Below are 14,853 nucleotides of genomic sequence, written 5' to 3' on the forward strand. Positions count from 1 at the left end.
TTGTTTAACAAATGCAAAAAATATTTAATTACCTATAGTTAAAAATGACTATTTTTTAAATATTTTTAGTGAAAATTTCATTGCAGTATCTCTACTGGTTCAAAAGTTATAACAAAATGGCACACGATTTTCCAATCCAGACCACTGTGCGTCAGTGATTTAAATTTTGAACAAAATATGTTTATATTCCTTGGAGTTTCCACTGTAAAATGAGCCCTTCAAAAGAAATGGAGATATAAAAATTGGCGTCACAAGGAGCTGGCAACGGACGCTGTATACGACTAAATAACCCCATTTACACCTCGAGAATAATATTAGCAACCAGTCTTGACCAACGATGCCTTTTTAAGTGAAAGGTAACAACCCTGGAACAGACATTTTCTGACGTAAGGATCGACAGCGTCGGTCCTGAAATTACATATTTCATTCACGTAGTGAAAAAACATTTTAGATTTGTCTATGTCCAACAAGTGATCCAATACACTGCCTCGTAAGTACGAGCGATAGCGGAACAGCAGTGGGTTAGGATACGATACCGTTACCGCCCACTACATACTACGCAATTGTAGGGGATGGCGGCAAGACGCCAACACGCATGGATTCGAACTGGTGACATTGTACTTGGTGTAAGCCTGAGGAGAAGGTTCCCAGGCAGGATTACGGTGACGTGTCTAGGTGCGAATGCGCGGACGATTGGATCAGAGTGGAGGAGGCAGGACCAGGGGGTGTAAGCTGAAATGGAAATAGTTGGTCCAGTATATGTAGTTCGACCCTAGTACTGAGGTGGCGTTGGTGTCGCTGCAGTTTTTGCGATACATATACCAAAATTTTCAATGCTTTTATAAGATCGTCGGTGGGCCAATCAGCTAAAGAGTTGGACTACCAAGCGGTAGACCGAGGTTCGAATCCTGTTTTGCTAAACAGTTTTTTTTACAACCGTCTACCGCTTTATATCTATATATACTGCCATTAGTTCGGCCCTACTACTGAGGTGGCGCTGAAATACTGGCCACTTCTTTAACACGGCAGCTTGCATCCCCTGGGCAGGACTCGTTTCACACGCATTTTCGGCTGTATTGAAATACTTATTACAGCGGTCACACATACTACGCAGCGTGCCCCATCGAAGTCAACACATTGAGACTACGGGCGCGCGTTTCATTGGTAAATGTTTCTTTGTATGAAAATGATGAGATTGATTTTATTTAGACTTTATGCAGCTCTCCTATTGTAATATGTTAATGTATTAGCTCGTTCGGAAAGTCATTTCGTTTTCTCCTTTGCTGAAGAAATAACATTCAATTTGATTTCTATTTCTTGCAATCGATGTAGTCAATTTCTACTTTGCAGAAAGATTCGCAGTCTAGTAATGACAAACGGAAGCATTGCCATCCCTACACGATAAACGAAATTACTTTCGGAACGACCTGATAGTATGTAGTATGTAATTTAAATAAAAATATTAATTTTGTCAGTAAAAAGAAAGACTGCTGCTGCTACACATTTGTATAATAGACATTTACTTTAGCGACATCTACCACATAGCACGTCCTACATTAATGCGACCTGGCGCGACCGTGTTGCCCTCTTACGGCGAGGCAAAATCGAGCCCCGTTCTCCGTGCAGTGGCGCGGCAGCAGGGATCCAAAACGCGACATAGCTGCGGCGCAGTACAGCTGCAGAACGGAGCAGTTGGTTGTCTGGGTAGTTGTTTTATCGAATACGTAAATTTGGTTGAGAATAAATTTAATAAAAGGGTAAAGAAACTGCAATGTGATAATGGCAGAGAATACTTGAATCAAGAAGTTTTTAACTTTATTAAATATAAAGGTATTGAATTATTACCATGCCCACCCTACGTCCACGAATTAAATGGAGTAGCGGAGCGGTATAATAGATCAGCTATGGACATTGGTAGGTGCTTGATGAGGGAAGCTAAAATACATAGGAGGTATTGGCCAGAAATAATGGCAACAGTAGCATATTTGAAAAACCGTACTATAGCGAATACAGTGGAGAATAAAACTCCTTACGAAATATTTTTTGGTAAAAAACCCAATGTTAAACACCTAAAAATTTATGGCAGTCGAGTTTTCGTTAGGGTTCCGGAAGCATCCAGAAAAACTAAATGGGATGACAAAGCTACACTGGGCGTATTAGTAGGCTATGTTGAAAATGGTTATAGAGTCTTAATTAATAATAGGGTAGTTAATGCTAGACATGTCAAAGTAGTTGAGGAAGATACAAAACTAATCTGCCTAGAGGGAGTTGATGACCAAAAGGATAGAGATCCTGAAATAAACGAAGATAAAGAAATAGAGATAGACGACAATGAATTTGATAGAAATAAAGAGATAGAAGTAGATAGAAATAAAGAGATAGAAGTAGATAGAAATAAAACCACTATTGATAATGTAGCGAGTGATAGTGAGGAAATGGATAACGATAAAACAAATGAGAAAGATTTGAATAACTCACAAAATGAAGATCAAGAGAATCTAATAACAAAAAGGACATCAACCAGAAAGAAGAGCTCAATAAGCAGATATGGTAATCCAGTATCACACGTTGTCTATGTAAACTATGTAAATGCAAATACACCAAGTACATTTGAGGAGGCGATGAATTCTAACGAATCGAAAGAATGGCAGATTGCGATGAATTCTGAAATAGAAAGCCTACGAAAAAATAACACATGGCAAATCGTAGAAAAGCCAAAAGATAAAAAGATTATAGATGTCAAGTGGATTTTCAAAAAGAAAAACAATAACACTTATAAAGCTAGGTTAGTGGTTAGAGGCTTTCAACAGCAGGAACATGTTGAGAACGTCTACTCACCAGTAGGTAAAATGCAAACGTTGAAAATTTTATTGTCATACAGCTGTAAAAATAACCTGTTTATAGAACAAATGGATGTCGAGACGGCCTTTCTAAATGGTCGCGTAAAATCAGAAGTGTATATTAATGAGCCAAAAGGTTATGAAACTGGTGAAAATCGGGTTTGTAAATTACAGAAAGCACTTTATGGTCTCAGAGAAAGCCCAAGGGCTTGGTACGATTGCTTCAACAAATTTGTAGAAAAACTCAATTTCGTAAGAAGCAATTATGATCACTGTCTATACGTGAATAGTACAGGCAAAGATTCGATATACATATTAGTCTTTGTGGATGATCTTTTGATTTGTTGTAAAGACAAAACGAAAATAAATGAAGTAAAAACAAGTCTAATGAAAAGGTTTGTAATGAAGGATTTGGGTAAAATTGAAAGTTATATTGGTATTGATATCCACTATAATGATCAAAGAAATATAATGACCTTAAGTCAGACAAAATATATCCAATCATTCCCAGACAACCAAGTGGGTCGAAGCCACAAATGCGCGTGTGGGCTCGTAGTGTTCCCCTGGACACAATCTTGTCACATGATGTCGTTGCCACAATCCGGGATATCGTGCCCAGATTAACGATCGGGCCGTTGTAAGATGGCAGCACATAGCCGCATTAACTCTTCCTTTTTACTTATTTTGTACGCATTCGAGGCGGGAAAATTAAATGATAGATTTTATTTATTGTAGTATTTGTAGTAGTTTTCCTAGACTGCGGATCTTTATGCAAAATAAAAATTGTCTGCATCGATTGCAAGAGATAGAAACTAAATTGAATGTTACTTTTTTATGCAAAAAAAAAATTCTCGTCATATAAAAGCTACATTTATTTTATAATGCTCACATAAATATTCATTAGAAACGAATCAAATTTTATTTCATTTAAAAAGAAAGGCGTGACAATCTTATTTATTAGCACAGCACAGTCGCACTAATGTGCCGAATGCCGTGAGTTATACAGGGCACTCTCTTCCTTTTTGTTATCTCTTCCTTATGTTACTTCTTCCCCCCTCGCCGTTCCATTATCTTTACAGTTACATTAAGAGTAAACCTACACATAAATCAATAAACTAGTAAGGTATTTTTTGTATTAAATATACTATAAACGAGAGACTAACATTAAAAAATACAAAAATAATTTATACAGAATAAATATACTAATAAATAATAAATAACAATAGTATAACATTTAATAAAATATTACATTTAAGTAAGCTGACATAATTGCGCGCTTATAGCCACGCGCCGTTTCACCGCAGCGCGCCGCGCCGTATCCCGACGAACGACCGCGCTAGTGGAAGAGCACCACTGGCGTCAACGCATGTCGGGCGAAGATATTTTGCTTTCTGGTTCGGTAAAAACGTCGACCATGCAAACTTCACAGGGGGGTTTCTCAAGATAAAAGTCTGCTCTTTCGCGTGGTATACTTCAATTTTTCGCTGGACCCTTATTTTTTGAGATAAATTCGAAAATATCCGCAAAAATTGGTGCAAAAGTGGTGCATCTCCGTCTTTAATCATTGTTTAAACATGTTTAAACAATCATAATGTATTAATATTGGATATCACTGTATTCAGGAAAGTCTACAGAATCGTTTGCTGTAAACAACAATTCAATATCTTTTATAATAACATCACAATATTTGTTTAAAGTTGAAAAATATGTTTTTTTTTCAAAGCCATGATTTTCAAAAACTGGACGTATAGGAAAAAAATTAAAACCAGGTTCGGAATCAGCGCAAAAAACTCTATAAGAAGGACCCAACAGTATATTGAAATCACAAAAAAAGTTGAAATTTGTTGGACAGTGTTATTTAAGTCGCTATCAAAGTTGTTACGACGGAACGCATTTTAAATATGCACTGCGGATCTTAAAATATCTATACAGAACAAAAGATCTGAATCTAACTTACTATGATAATTTAAAAAATGAAACATTGGATTGTATGGTCGATTCTGACTATGCAGGCGATAATGTAGATAGAAAGTCTACGACAGGCTTTATAATTAGATTATATGGAAACTTAATTTTCTGGAGAACTCACAAACAAAATACAGTAACCAAATGTTCAACTTTTGCAGAGTATACCGCTATGTCGGAAGCGGTGACCGAAATACTGTTTGTTAGAAACTTGTTAACTGAATCTTTCAATGTGAAGTTCGATAAAGCAATAACCATGTATGAAGATAACTCAGGTGCGATTGCGATCGCAAAGTTTGGAAATTTTACTAATAAGAACTCTAAACACATCGAAGTACAATTTCACTATATTAATGAAAATTATGAAAATGGGACAATTGATATTGTAAAAATCGACTCACAATCAAATTTAGCGGATATGTTAACAAGAGCTTGGATAAAGCGAAATTTTTGAAAATGAGAAAAGCGTTGAGATTGATTTGAAGTAGTTAAGTTAAGAAATACGATTAACATGTAAAATTAGAACATAAGCTAATTAATGTAAGTTACTTTGAGAATAAGACTGAATGCGTAGTTGCGATCATTTTATGAATGTTTATAGAAAGTTCAAGATTATAGATTTAAGGGGGCCGTCTCCTAGCAGATGACGGTCGCGCGTGAACACTCACACACCGCTAGAGTACACTCACACACCGCTAGACCACGTATACGTACGCGAGAATTGCTAGGATCAGGGAAATGCGTTCTGATTTCTCGATAATGCAAAGACGGGGGTTTTTATTAGTCAAAATCGCTAGATAAAAGATCAATCTAGTGCGCTGTTTGCTTCAAAAGTCGTTCTTTTACGTTTCCGAGCAATGATTTTGCAATATTCGGCTGCATGTTGCCCGTCGCATGTTGCCCGTTAGATGGGGCTGCAGTCACGCCGGCGTACTAGCCTCTCCGACGGGCAACATGCAGCCGAATATTGCAAAATCATTGCTCGGAAACGTAATAGAACGACTTTTGAAGCAAACAGCGCACTAGATTGATCTTTTATCTAGCGATTTTGACTAATAAAAACCCCCGTCTTTGCATTATCGAGAAATCAGAACGCATTTCCCTGATCCTAGCAATTCTCGCGTACGTATACGTGGTCTAGCGGTGTGTGAGTGTACTCTAGCGGTGTGTGAGTGTTCACGCGCGACCGTCATCTGCTAGGAGACGGCCCCCTTAAGGAGGCGTGTTGAATGTAAGAGGTAAATATATATATCATGAATTTTCTATGTTACCGATCTCCAATACTCGTGGCGCCATCCAGTGAGCAAAGATTACTCGTTCTCAAAAAATGCGTGATATAAAGAGTTGCGTAGAAGCGCGTGTGAGAAAAGAACGCACGATTGTTCGAAATGTTATACAAGAAAAGTTATATTGAGTTATATTGAGGTTCGTCTCTTTGACGACACAATCTTTTTCTGTTCAACATAAAATGTATGTGTTCCTTCAAATATATCAAGTGTGTTTCACAAACCAAAACTTCTTAACCTAAAATTCCAACAATTATAAATAAAATTAATTGTAACATGTGGGAGTTTCAGTCGTGAAGCGAAGTATGAATGCTTACTATTTATATGTACAATTGAAAAAATCTTGAAATCTGTATGTATGTAGTACTGAGTTACATTCCAGTAAAATCAATAAATCATAATATATTTTAACACTGTTAACCCTCATACGCTCCTCAAAAATAGTTGCATAAAAGAGACTGGGATAATAAATTCACTCATTTTTCTTCTACATGATAAATTGACAAATTATGTTTTATTTGTAACGTTACATTTTAAAGAAATACAACTCACAACATAGACATAAATGTGTAATGATTGTATAAGACACGAGACATCTCCCTCATACACTATACGCGAGCGCGCCGCGCGAAACCGCGAAGCGCGACTTCCCGCGACGGCCGCGAGGTGGCTACCGCGACGCCGCGGATTCTCGCGAGTGAATAGTTCGCGACAGGCGTATAAGTAGGGCGGCGGAGGCCGTAGTAAAACAGTTCGAGCTACGATCTGGCTAATAGAGAGAATTCTCGAATGCTACGACTGTATCACGAGCTGTCCCAACCTTTTCCTGCGTACCACGCCAAGGCCCCAAGTGTCATACAACACGGGGAGACCCTTCCTGCGAGAGACATAAATCTCCGCCGTCCGAAGTGGCACGCACCACCGGACATCCTCGACCCAAGTGTCACACGGCACGGGACTCTTGACCTCAAGTGTCACGCGGCACGAGGAATCCCTAGAACGCTCAGGCGGCACAAACTGCGAGCATCTCGTTCCTGACTACCTGCACCATGCGAAACATTGTAAGGCCATAAAATGGTCACTGCGGTAACCACGCTGCGTCGAGATCGTTAGGGAGTCGTCAAGTCACTATCGCCCGCGGTTAGACCGATGCATTGTCGGGTACACTATTTCATGTACCATTCGCTCTACTGTTCGCCGTCATACAATTAGCGCCGTTAGCTTTAAGTTTGCGTTCCGATCATTTCGCGCTCTGCGTTTCACTGTCTTCGCGCTCCGCGTTTCACTGTCTTCGCGCTTCTCTTGTGTCCTTTTTCGTTCCGATCATTTCGCGCTCTGCGTTTCACTGTCTTCGCGCTCATCCTGCGTCCTTTTGCGTTCCGATCATTTCGCGCTCTGCGTTTCACTGTCTTCGCGCTCTAATCGTATCGCGTCCGCGACTTCATGTTTAACTTACGCTTTATAATAGTTCACGTCACCGACCGACGTACATGCTGTGATGAAGGACCTCGGTCCCTAATAAAGAGATCTGTTTAATCCGTAACGGCGTTGTTCATTCGTGGCGCAGAAAAACCCTGGACAGCCGAGTGAGCTGGCACATCCTCCCTACGTTCGAATGTTACAAATGGATCAATAATTACATAGTATGTGAAATAAGTAAATGGGTGAATTTTACGCGGCAATAACCTAAAACCTGCGAAATGTCATGTCATTGTTGCGTCCCCATCGCGCACGCGCAACGTGTCTTCCATTCGCCCCACTAAATCTCCGTCGCGCACGCGCATGTACTCTGGTCATCAGAAAGAGGGTACATCATTTCACCGTGACTCCCCTCATCTGGCGACACTGCTTTTGACCCACAATACGCCGCGGGTTGCTCACCACTGGTTTAAACATATAAATTTTTATAATTTATTTCTATATTCACTATTTGAATTATTATTTAAATAGCAATTTATTGCCAAAATAATTGTTTTAATAAATCAATTTTTATAATGTGTTTCTATATTCATTATTTTAATTATTATTGCAATAATAATTTATCGTCGAAATAATTGTTTAAACATATAAATTTTTATAACTTGTTTCTATATTCAATATTTGAATTATTATTTCAATAATAGAATTTATTGTTACAATAATTGTTTAAATTCTAAATGAATAAATTTTTACAATTTATTTCTATATTCATCCATTCAAAAAGTTATTTATTTAAACAATTATTTTAACAATAAATTATTATTGGAATAATAATGAAAATAACAAATAAAACAAGTTTCTATACATTATAAAAATTAATTAATTTATAAATTATTTAAACAATAAATAATAATTAAAAACTATTTAAATAATTATTATCTAAACAAATGTGTATACATTATTTGTGCAGCATAAAAATGTATTTAATAATTGTTTAATAATAAATACGTATTTAAATAGTGCATATACAAATAAAATTGTAAGCATTATAAGAAACTATTTATTTAAAACATTGTTAAAAAATTCATAATAATAAATAATAATTTAAATAATTAGTATATAAACAAATTTTTATACATTATATGTGCAGCATAAAAATGAATTTAAATAATTGTTGAAATAACAAACACTATTTGTTCAAAATGTCGATTTGTATACCATAATAAAAAATCATCGAAATCAGTGTAGTGGTCGAGATATCAATAATTGCCCGATTATGCCGAACAATTTTTGTGTTTTTTAATCATATACGTGTTAATATACGGTCACTCTGTCTGCTTGCATACATTGTACGTTCTTGGGCCGAACAGAATACAGAATAACACGAGCGAATCATAACCGAAATTCAGCTCGGGTAGTAATAATTCTAGTAGCCAATTCTGAGATCTCATGAGATGCTTGGGCACCCGGGTACCCGGGTAGTAGGCTGTCTTATGAGATGCTTGGGCACCCGGGTACCCGGGTACTCGGCTGTCTTATGAGATACCCGGGTATTTTTGCTCTACCCGGGTGTCTCATGGGTACCCGAGTACCCGGATATCTCATATACTCGGGTAAAGGTACTAGCTCTAATTTGGACTCTGAGCAACGTTTGTTTGTGTCGCGTCTGACTAGGGCGATATGACAATGGGTTGACGCGAGTCTCGACACACGTACCGGGATGTATAACAAAGAAAACACGTAATGTGCGGCGTTTGATATGCAATGAACACGATTACCGCTGTAATCCGCTCGCTCGCTCGTCTGTGTGAGCCGTTGTCGGATGTCGGACGAAAACGGATCCACTGTACGCGCAGCCTTAGTCAAACTGAAAATAGGAAAATTTGAGAAGCACTATCGAGGTCCCTGTAAGATCGTTTCAATTCTGGAAAAGAATAATGTTATATTAGAACACGAAAACGGAAAGCAATTTACAAAACATGTTGACAAGATACAATTAGCATAGGGAAAAGAGAGAAGGGGGCACACGCATTGTTGACATGATATGAAGGCCAAAGCCTTAACGAATACATAGCAACGCAGACTCAAGATTGTGCTTCGAAGGGTCGACTAGCGAATAACTTTAATAACGGATAGCGACACTGAAGACTAATCTTTATACAGGGTGTCTCAAAATTAGGTCCGGAGCCGAAAATGGGAGGTTCCTGAGATCATTTCAAGCGACATTTTCCTTTGAAAAAATGTCGTCCGCGGCTTCGTTAACGAGTTATTAACGAAAAACACGGACCAATCAGAGCGCGAGCTAGACGCGTGCAGCCCGGCGCGCCGGCAGCCGAGTGTCGGTGGCACGCCGCGATGTCGTAACGAACAAAAGTTTCTCGATTATGTGAATCCTCGCCAATTTCGATAAGCTTTGGATATGTTGTCAATACCATGATTCTGAACAACATTTCCCTTTACAGTTTCTGTCGATCGGCTTTAGTTTACGACATTATTGTAAAAATTTGTAATTGTAAATCGATCGATGTACTATTTCCTATCCGATTTCGATAATCTTTGGATATGTTGTCAATACCATAATTCTGAACAACATTTCCCTTTACAGTTTCTGTCGATCGGCTTTAGTTTACAATATTTTTGTAAAAATTTGTAATTGTAAATCGATCGATGTACTATTTCCTATCCGATTTCGATAATTTTTGGATATGTTGTCAATACCATGATTCTGAACAACATTTCCCTTTACAGTTTCTGCCGATCGGCTTTAGTTTACGATATTATTGTAAAAATTTGTAATTGTAAATCGATCGATGTACTATTTCCTGTTCGATTTCGATAAGCTTTGGATATGTTGTCAAGACCATGATTCTGAACAACATTTCCCTTGACGGTTTTTGTCGATCGGCATTAGTTTACGATATTATTGTAAAAATTTGTAATTGTAAATCGATCGATGTACATACTATCTCCTCGCCGATGTCGATGAGCTTCATATCAAAGGAAAAAGATATTTAAAACATCGAATTTATAACATATTTCAAAGTCATCGAAATCGGTGAGGACCCACATTATCGGCAACTTTACCCGAACGATAGAAGAAGCACAAACTTATTGAATCAAAAACTCACTTATTCAGCCGTAAATCCATTTGACTACCACATACAACCACCACACTTTTACATAATTGTTGAACTCGTAGCACACTTTTATAACTCGTATCGATATCGAACGAAATTACTTACTCCGACGCGGAAAGAGTTCGATGCTCTTCGCGATGCCGCGCGAAACTGTGCTCTCCCAGCGTACAATGTATTCGATGAAAGCGTCGTTTAAAACAAATGAAATCGTTCCCAAGGAGATATTGATTTTTCGAGAATCGTATGATTCTCGAAAACACCGATTCGAAGATTATGTAAAAGTGTGGTGGTTGTATGTGGTAGTCAAATGGATTTACGGCTGAATAAGTGAGTTTTTAATTCAATAAGTTTGTGCTTCTTCTATCGTTCGGGTAAAGTTGCCGATGATGTGGGTCCTCACCGATTTCGATGACTTTGAAATATGTTATAAATTCGATGTTTTAAATATCTTTTTCCTTTGAAATGAAGCTCATCGACATCGGCGAGGAAATAGTATGTACATCGATCGATTTACAATTACAAATTTTTACAATAATATCGTAAACTAAAGCCGATCGACAGAAACTGTAAAGGGAAATGTTGTTCAGAATCATGGTATGGACAACATATCCAAAGCTTATCGAAATCGGATAGGAAATAGTACATCGATCGATTTACAATTACAAATTTTTACAATAATATTGTAAACTAAAGCCGATCGACAGAAACTGTAAAGGGAAATGTTGTTCAGAATCATGGTATTGACAACATATCCAAAGATTATCGAAATCGGATAGGAAATAGTACATCGATCGATTTACAATTACAAATTTTTACAATAATGTCGTAAACTAAAGCCGATCGACAGAAACTGTGAAGGGAAATGTTGTTCAGAATCATGGTATTGACAACATATCCAAAGCTTATCGAAATTGGTGAGGATTCACATCATCGAGAAACTTTTGTTCGTTACGACATCGCGGCGTGCCACCGACACTCGGCTGCCGGCGCGCCGGGCTGCACGCGTCTAGCTCGCGCTCTGATTGGTCCGTGTTTTTCGTTAATAACTCGTTAACGAAGCCGCGGACGACATTTTTTCAAAGGAAAATGTCGCTTGAAATGATCTCAGGAACCTCCCATTTTCGGCTCCGGACCTAATTTTGAGACACCCTGTATATACAGGGTGTCCCAAGACCCCTTCGACTCCGGGAAATGGGAGGTTCCTTAGGTCATTTGAAGCAACATTTTCCTTTGCACCAATGTCAGCCGGGGCTTTGTTTAGGAGTTATTAACGAAAAACACGGACCAATCAGAGCGCGACCTAGACGCGCGATGGCACGTTCAGCCCGGCGCGCCGGGAGACGAGCGCGGTGTAACGCCGCGATGCCGCAACGAACAAGAGTTTCTTGAGATTATGTGAATCTTCCCCGATTTGGATGAGCTTTGGATATGTTGTCAAGACCATGATTCTGAACAACATTTCCCTTTACAGTTTTTGTCGGCCGGCTTTAGTTTACGCGATAAGTAACTTGTAATTGTAAATCGATCGATGTACTATCTGAACTATCTCCTCTCCGATTTCGATGAGCTTTGGATATGTTGTCAAGACCATGATTCTGAACAACATTTCCCTTTACAGTTTTTGTCGGCCGGCTTTAGTTTACGCGATAAGTAACTTGTAATTGTAAATCGATCGATGTACTATCTGAACTATCTCCTCTCCGATTTCGATGAGCTTTGGATATGTTGTCAAGACCATGATTCTGAACAACATTACCCTTTACAGTTTTTGTCGGTCGGAAGAACTTTACTTGTCAATTCATATGGGTGGATCTCTTTACCCGACTTACGGCAACTTTACCCGAACGAGGGAAAAAGCAGAAACTGATTGTATTAAAACCTCACTTATTCAGCCGTAAATCCATTTGCTGCTTCGAAATGTGTGTCACTGGGTCACTCGGTGACGAACTGCACAGATGTCTTCAGGTATACGACAGTACCGAAAGCTAAGGGACGTACGGCCAGGTCGACGAACTGCACAGCCGGTGGTAAAAGGCCTAAGGGATGCGCGGTCAAGTCGACGATCCAGAATTTCACTTTCACTTTCGAATCGATAAATAATTCGTATGTTTATTTCACACAGATGCCTTGAAATTTTTCCACACTCACAATCACTGTTCACATTTGTCAACACATAGTTATGCACTAATAATAATTGCTTAAACTAATTAAACGATTATTTAATCTAATCACTAGACTGCGGATCTTTATGTAAAATGAAAGTTGGCTGCCGCTATTACAAGGGACAGGAGCCAGACAGATATTTGATTCTTACTGTGATCATTTTAAGAAGTTGAAAATAATACATTGGTGTTCTGACATTACTTTAATCTCTCTAGTGTCTTAAAATGCACCTACTCATGTTTGCTACAAATGCATGAAATCCGCAGTCTAGTGATTGCATTACCTGATTGTTGTGATTTGTGCAGCAGGACAAGGGATATGGCAATTATTATTAGTGCATAACTATGTGTTGACAAATGTGAACAGTGATTGTGAGTGTGGAAAAATTTCAAGGCATCTGTGTGAAATAAACATACGAATTATTTATCGATTCGAAAGTGAAAGTGAAATTCTGGATCGTCGACTTGACCGCGCATCCCTTAGGCCTTTTACCACCGGCTGTGCAGTTCGTCGACCTGGCCGTACGTCCCTTAGCTTTCGGTACTGTCGTATACCTGAAGACATCTGTGCAGTTCGTCACCGAGTGACCCAGTGACACACATTTCGAAGCAGCAAATGGATTTACGGCTGAATAAGTGAGGTTTTAATACAATCAGTTTCTGCTTTTTCCCTCGTTCGGGTAAAGTTGCCGTAAGTCGGGTAAAGAGATCCACCCATATGAATTGACAAGTAAAGTTCTTCCGACCGACAAAAACTGTAAAGGGTAATGTTGTTCAGAATCATGGTCTTGACAACATATCCAAAGCTCATCGAAATCGGAGAGGAGATAGTTCAGATAGTACATCGATCGATTTACAATTACAAGTTACTTATCGCGTAAACTAAAGCCGGCCGACAAAAACTGTAAAGGGAAATGTTGTTCAGAATCATGGTCTTGACAACATATCCAAAGCTCATCCAAATCGGGGAAGATTCACATAATCTCAAGAAACTCTTGTTCGTTGCGGCATCGCGGCGTTACACCGCGCTCGTCTCCCGGCGCGCCGGGCTGAACGTGCCATCGCGCGTCTAGGTCGCGCTCTGATTGGTCCGTGTTTTTCGTTAATAACTCCTAAACAAAGCCCCGGCTGACATTGGTGCAAAGGAAAATGTTGCTTCAAATGACCTAAGGAACCTCCCATTTCCCGGAGTCGAAGGGGTCTTGGGACACCCTGTATATATTTAGGAGTGCGAGGGTTCCCGCATATACGGGTTCGGGTCGAGCCGGAGAAAGTCGAGCGAGCTCGAGCGAGTACTCGAGACATCTGAATGTTCGAGTAGCTTGATCGCATCGAGTAGCTTGATCGCATCGGGTAGCTTGATCGCATCGGGTAGCTTGATCGCATCGGGTAGCTTGATCGCGTCGGATGCTTGATCGGCACGGATAGCCGGAGACATTCGGATTACATTATTACATAGATTAGCCAAACTCGGACGCGATCTTTTTATACTCGTGATTAAATTTGATTTCGGTTTCGGCTATGATTCTGATGATTTCGATGATTTTTTATAATGTTATACAAATCAACATTTTGAACAAATAATTACAAAAATTTGTCCGTGTATAATAATAATAATAATAATTAATAATAACAATAATAATAATAACAATAATAATAACAATAATAATAATAATTATTATTATTATGTATTATTAAAGTATTATCTATTATTATTCTTTATTTGAACAATTTTTTAAATAAGTAATCTTTTATAATATTTTTAAATAAGTAATCTTTTATAATATTTTTACAAGAACGCTAACAGTCGAATGATTTTAATGGCTTTGTTCACGCGACAGAAACGTGCAATTTCCGCACGTCGTTTGTTTTAGCCTTTCCTTTGTTTTGACGGTTAAAACGACTTTGTTGCATTTCAGATTATTGAGATACAGCTAATGTCCGATACTAGGTACCGTCCGGGGCTAGGGGAACTCCCCTATATATATATATATATATATATATATATATATTACAGATATTTATTTATTTAAATAATCGTTTT

The 14,853-nt window shown here is 38.5% G+C and overlaps 1 long non-coding RNA gene across 1 annotated transcript; it reads right to left on the reverse strand.

The window, feature by feature from the left end:
- Nucleotides 1-6,118: 6,118 nt before the first annotated feature.
- LOC143215809 (uncharacterized) lies at nucleotides 6,119-9,704 on the reverse strand. The gene is made up of 3 exons (XR_013010445.1): nucleotides 9,289-9,704; nucleotides 7,778-7,974; nucleotides 6,119-7,696 (listed from the first exon to the last, which is right to left on the reverse strand). It is a non-coding gene; the product is annotated as an uncharacterized LOC143215809 (long non-coding RNA).
- Nucleotides 9,705-14,853: the final 5,149 nt, after the last annotated feature.

Source organism: Lasioglossum baleicum, chromosome 14 (genome assembly GCF_051020765.1).
Source record: "Lasioglossum baleicum chromosome 14, iyLasBale1, whole genome shotgun sequence".
Lineage (NCBI taxonomy): Eukaryota > Metazoa > Arthropoda > Insecta > Hymenoptera > Halictidae > Lasioglossum > Lasioglossum baleicum.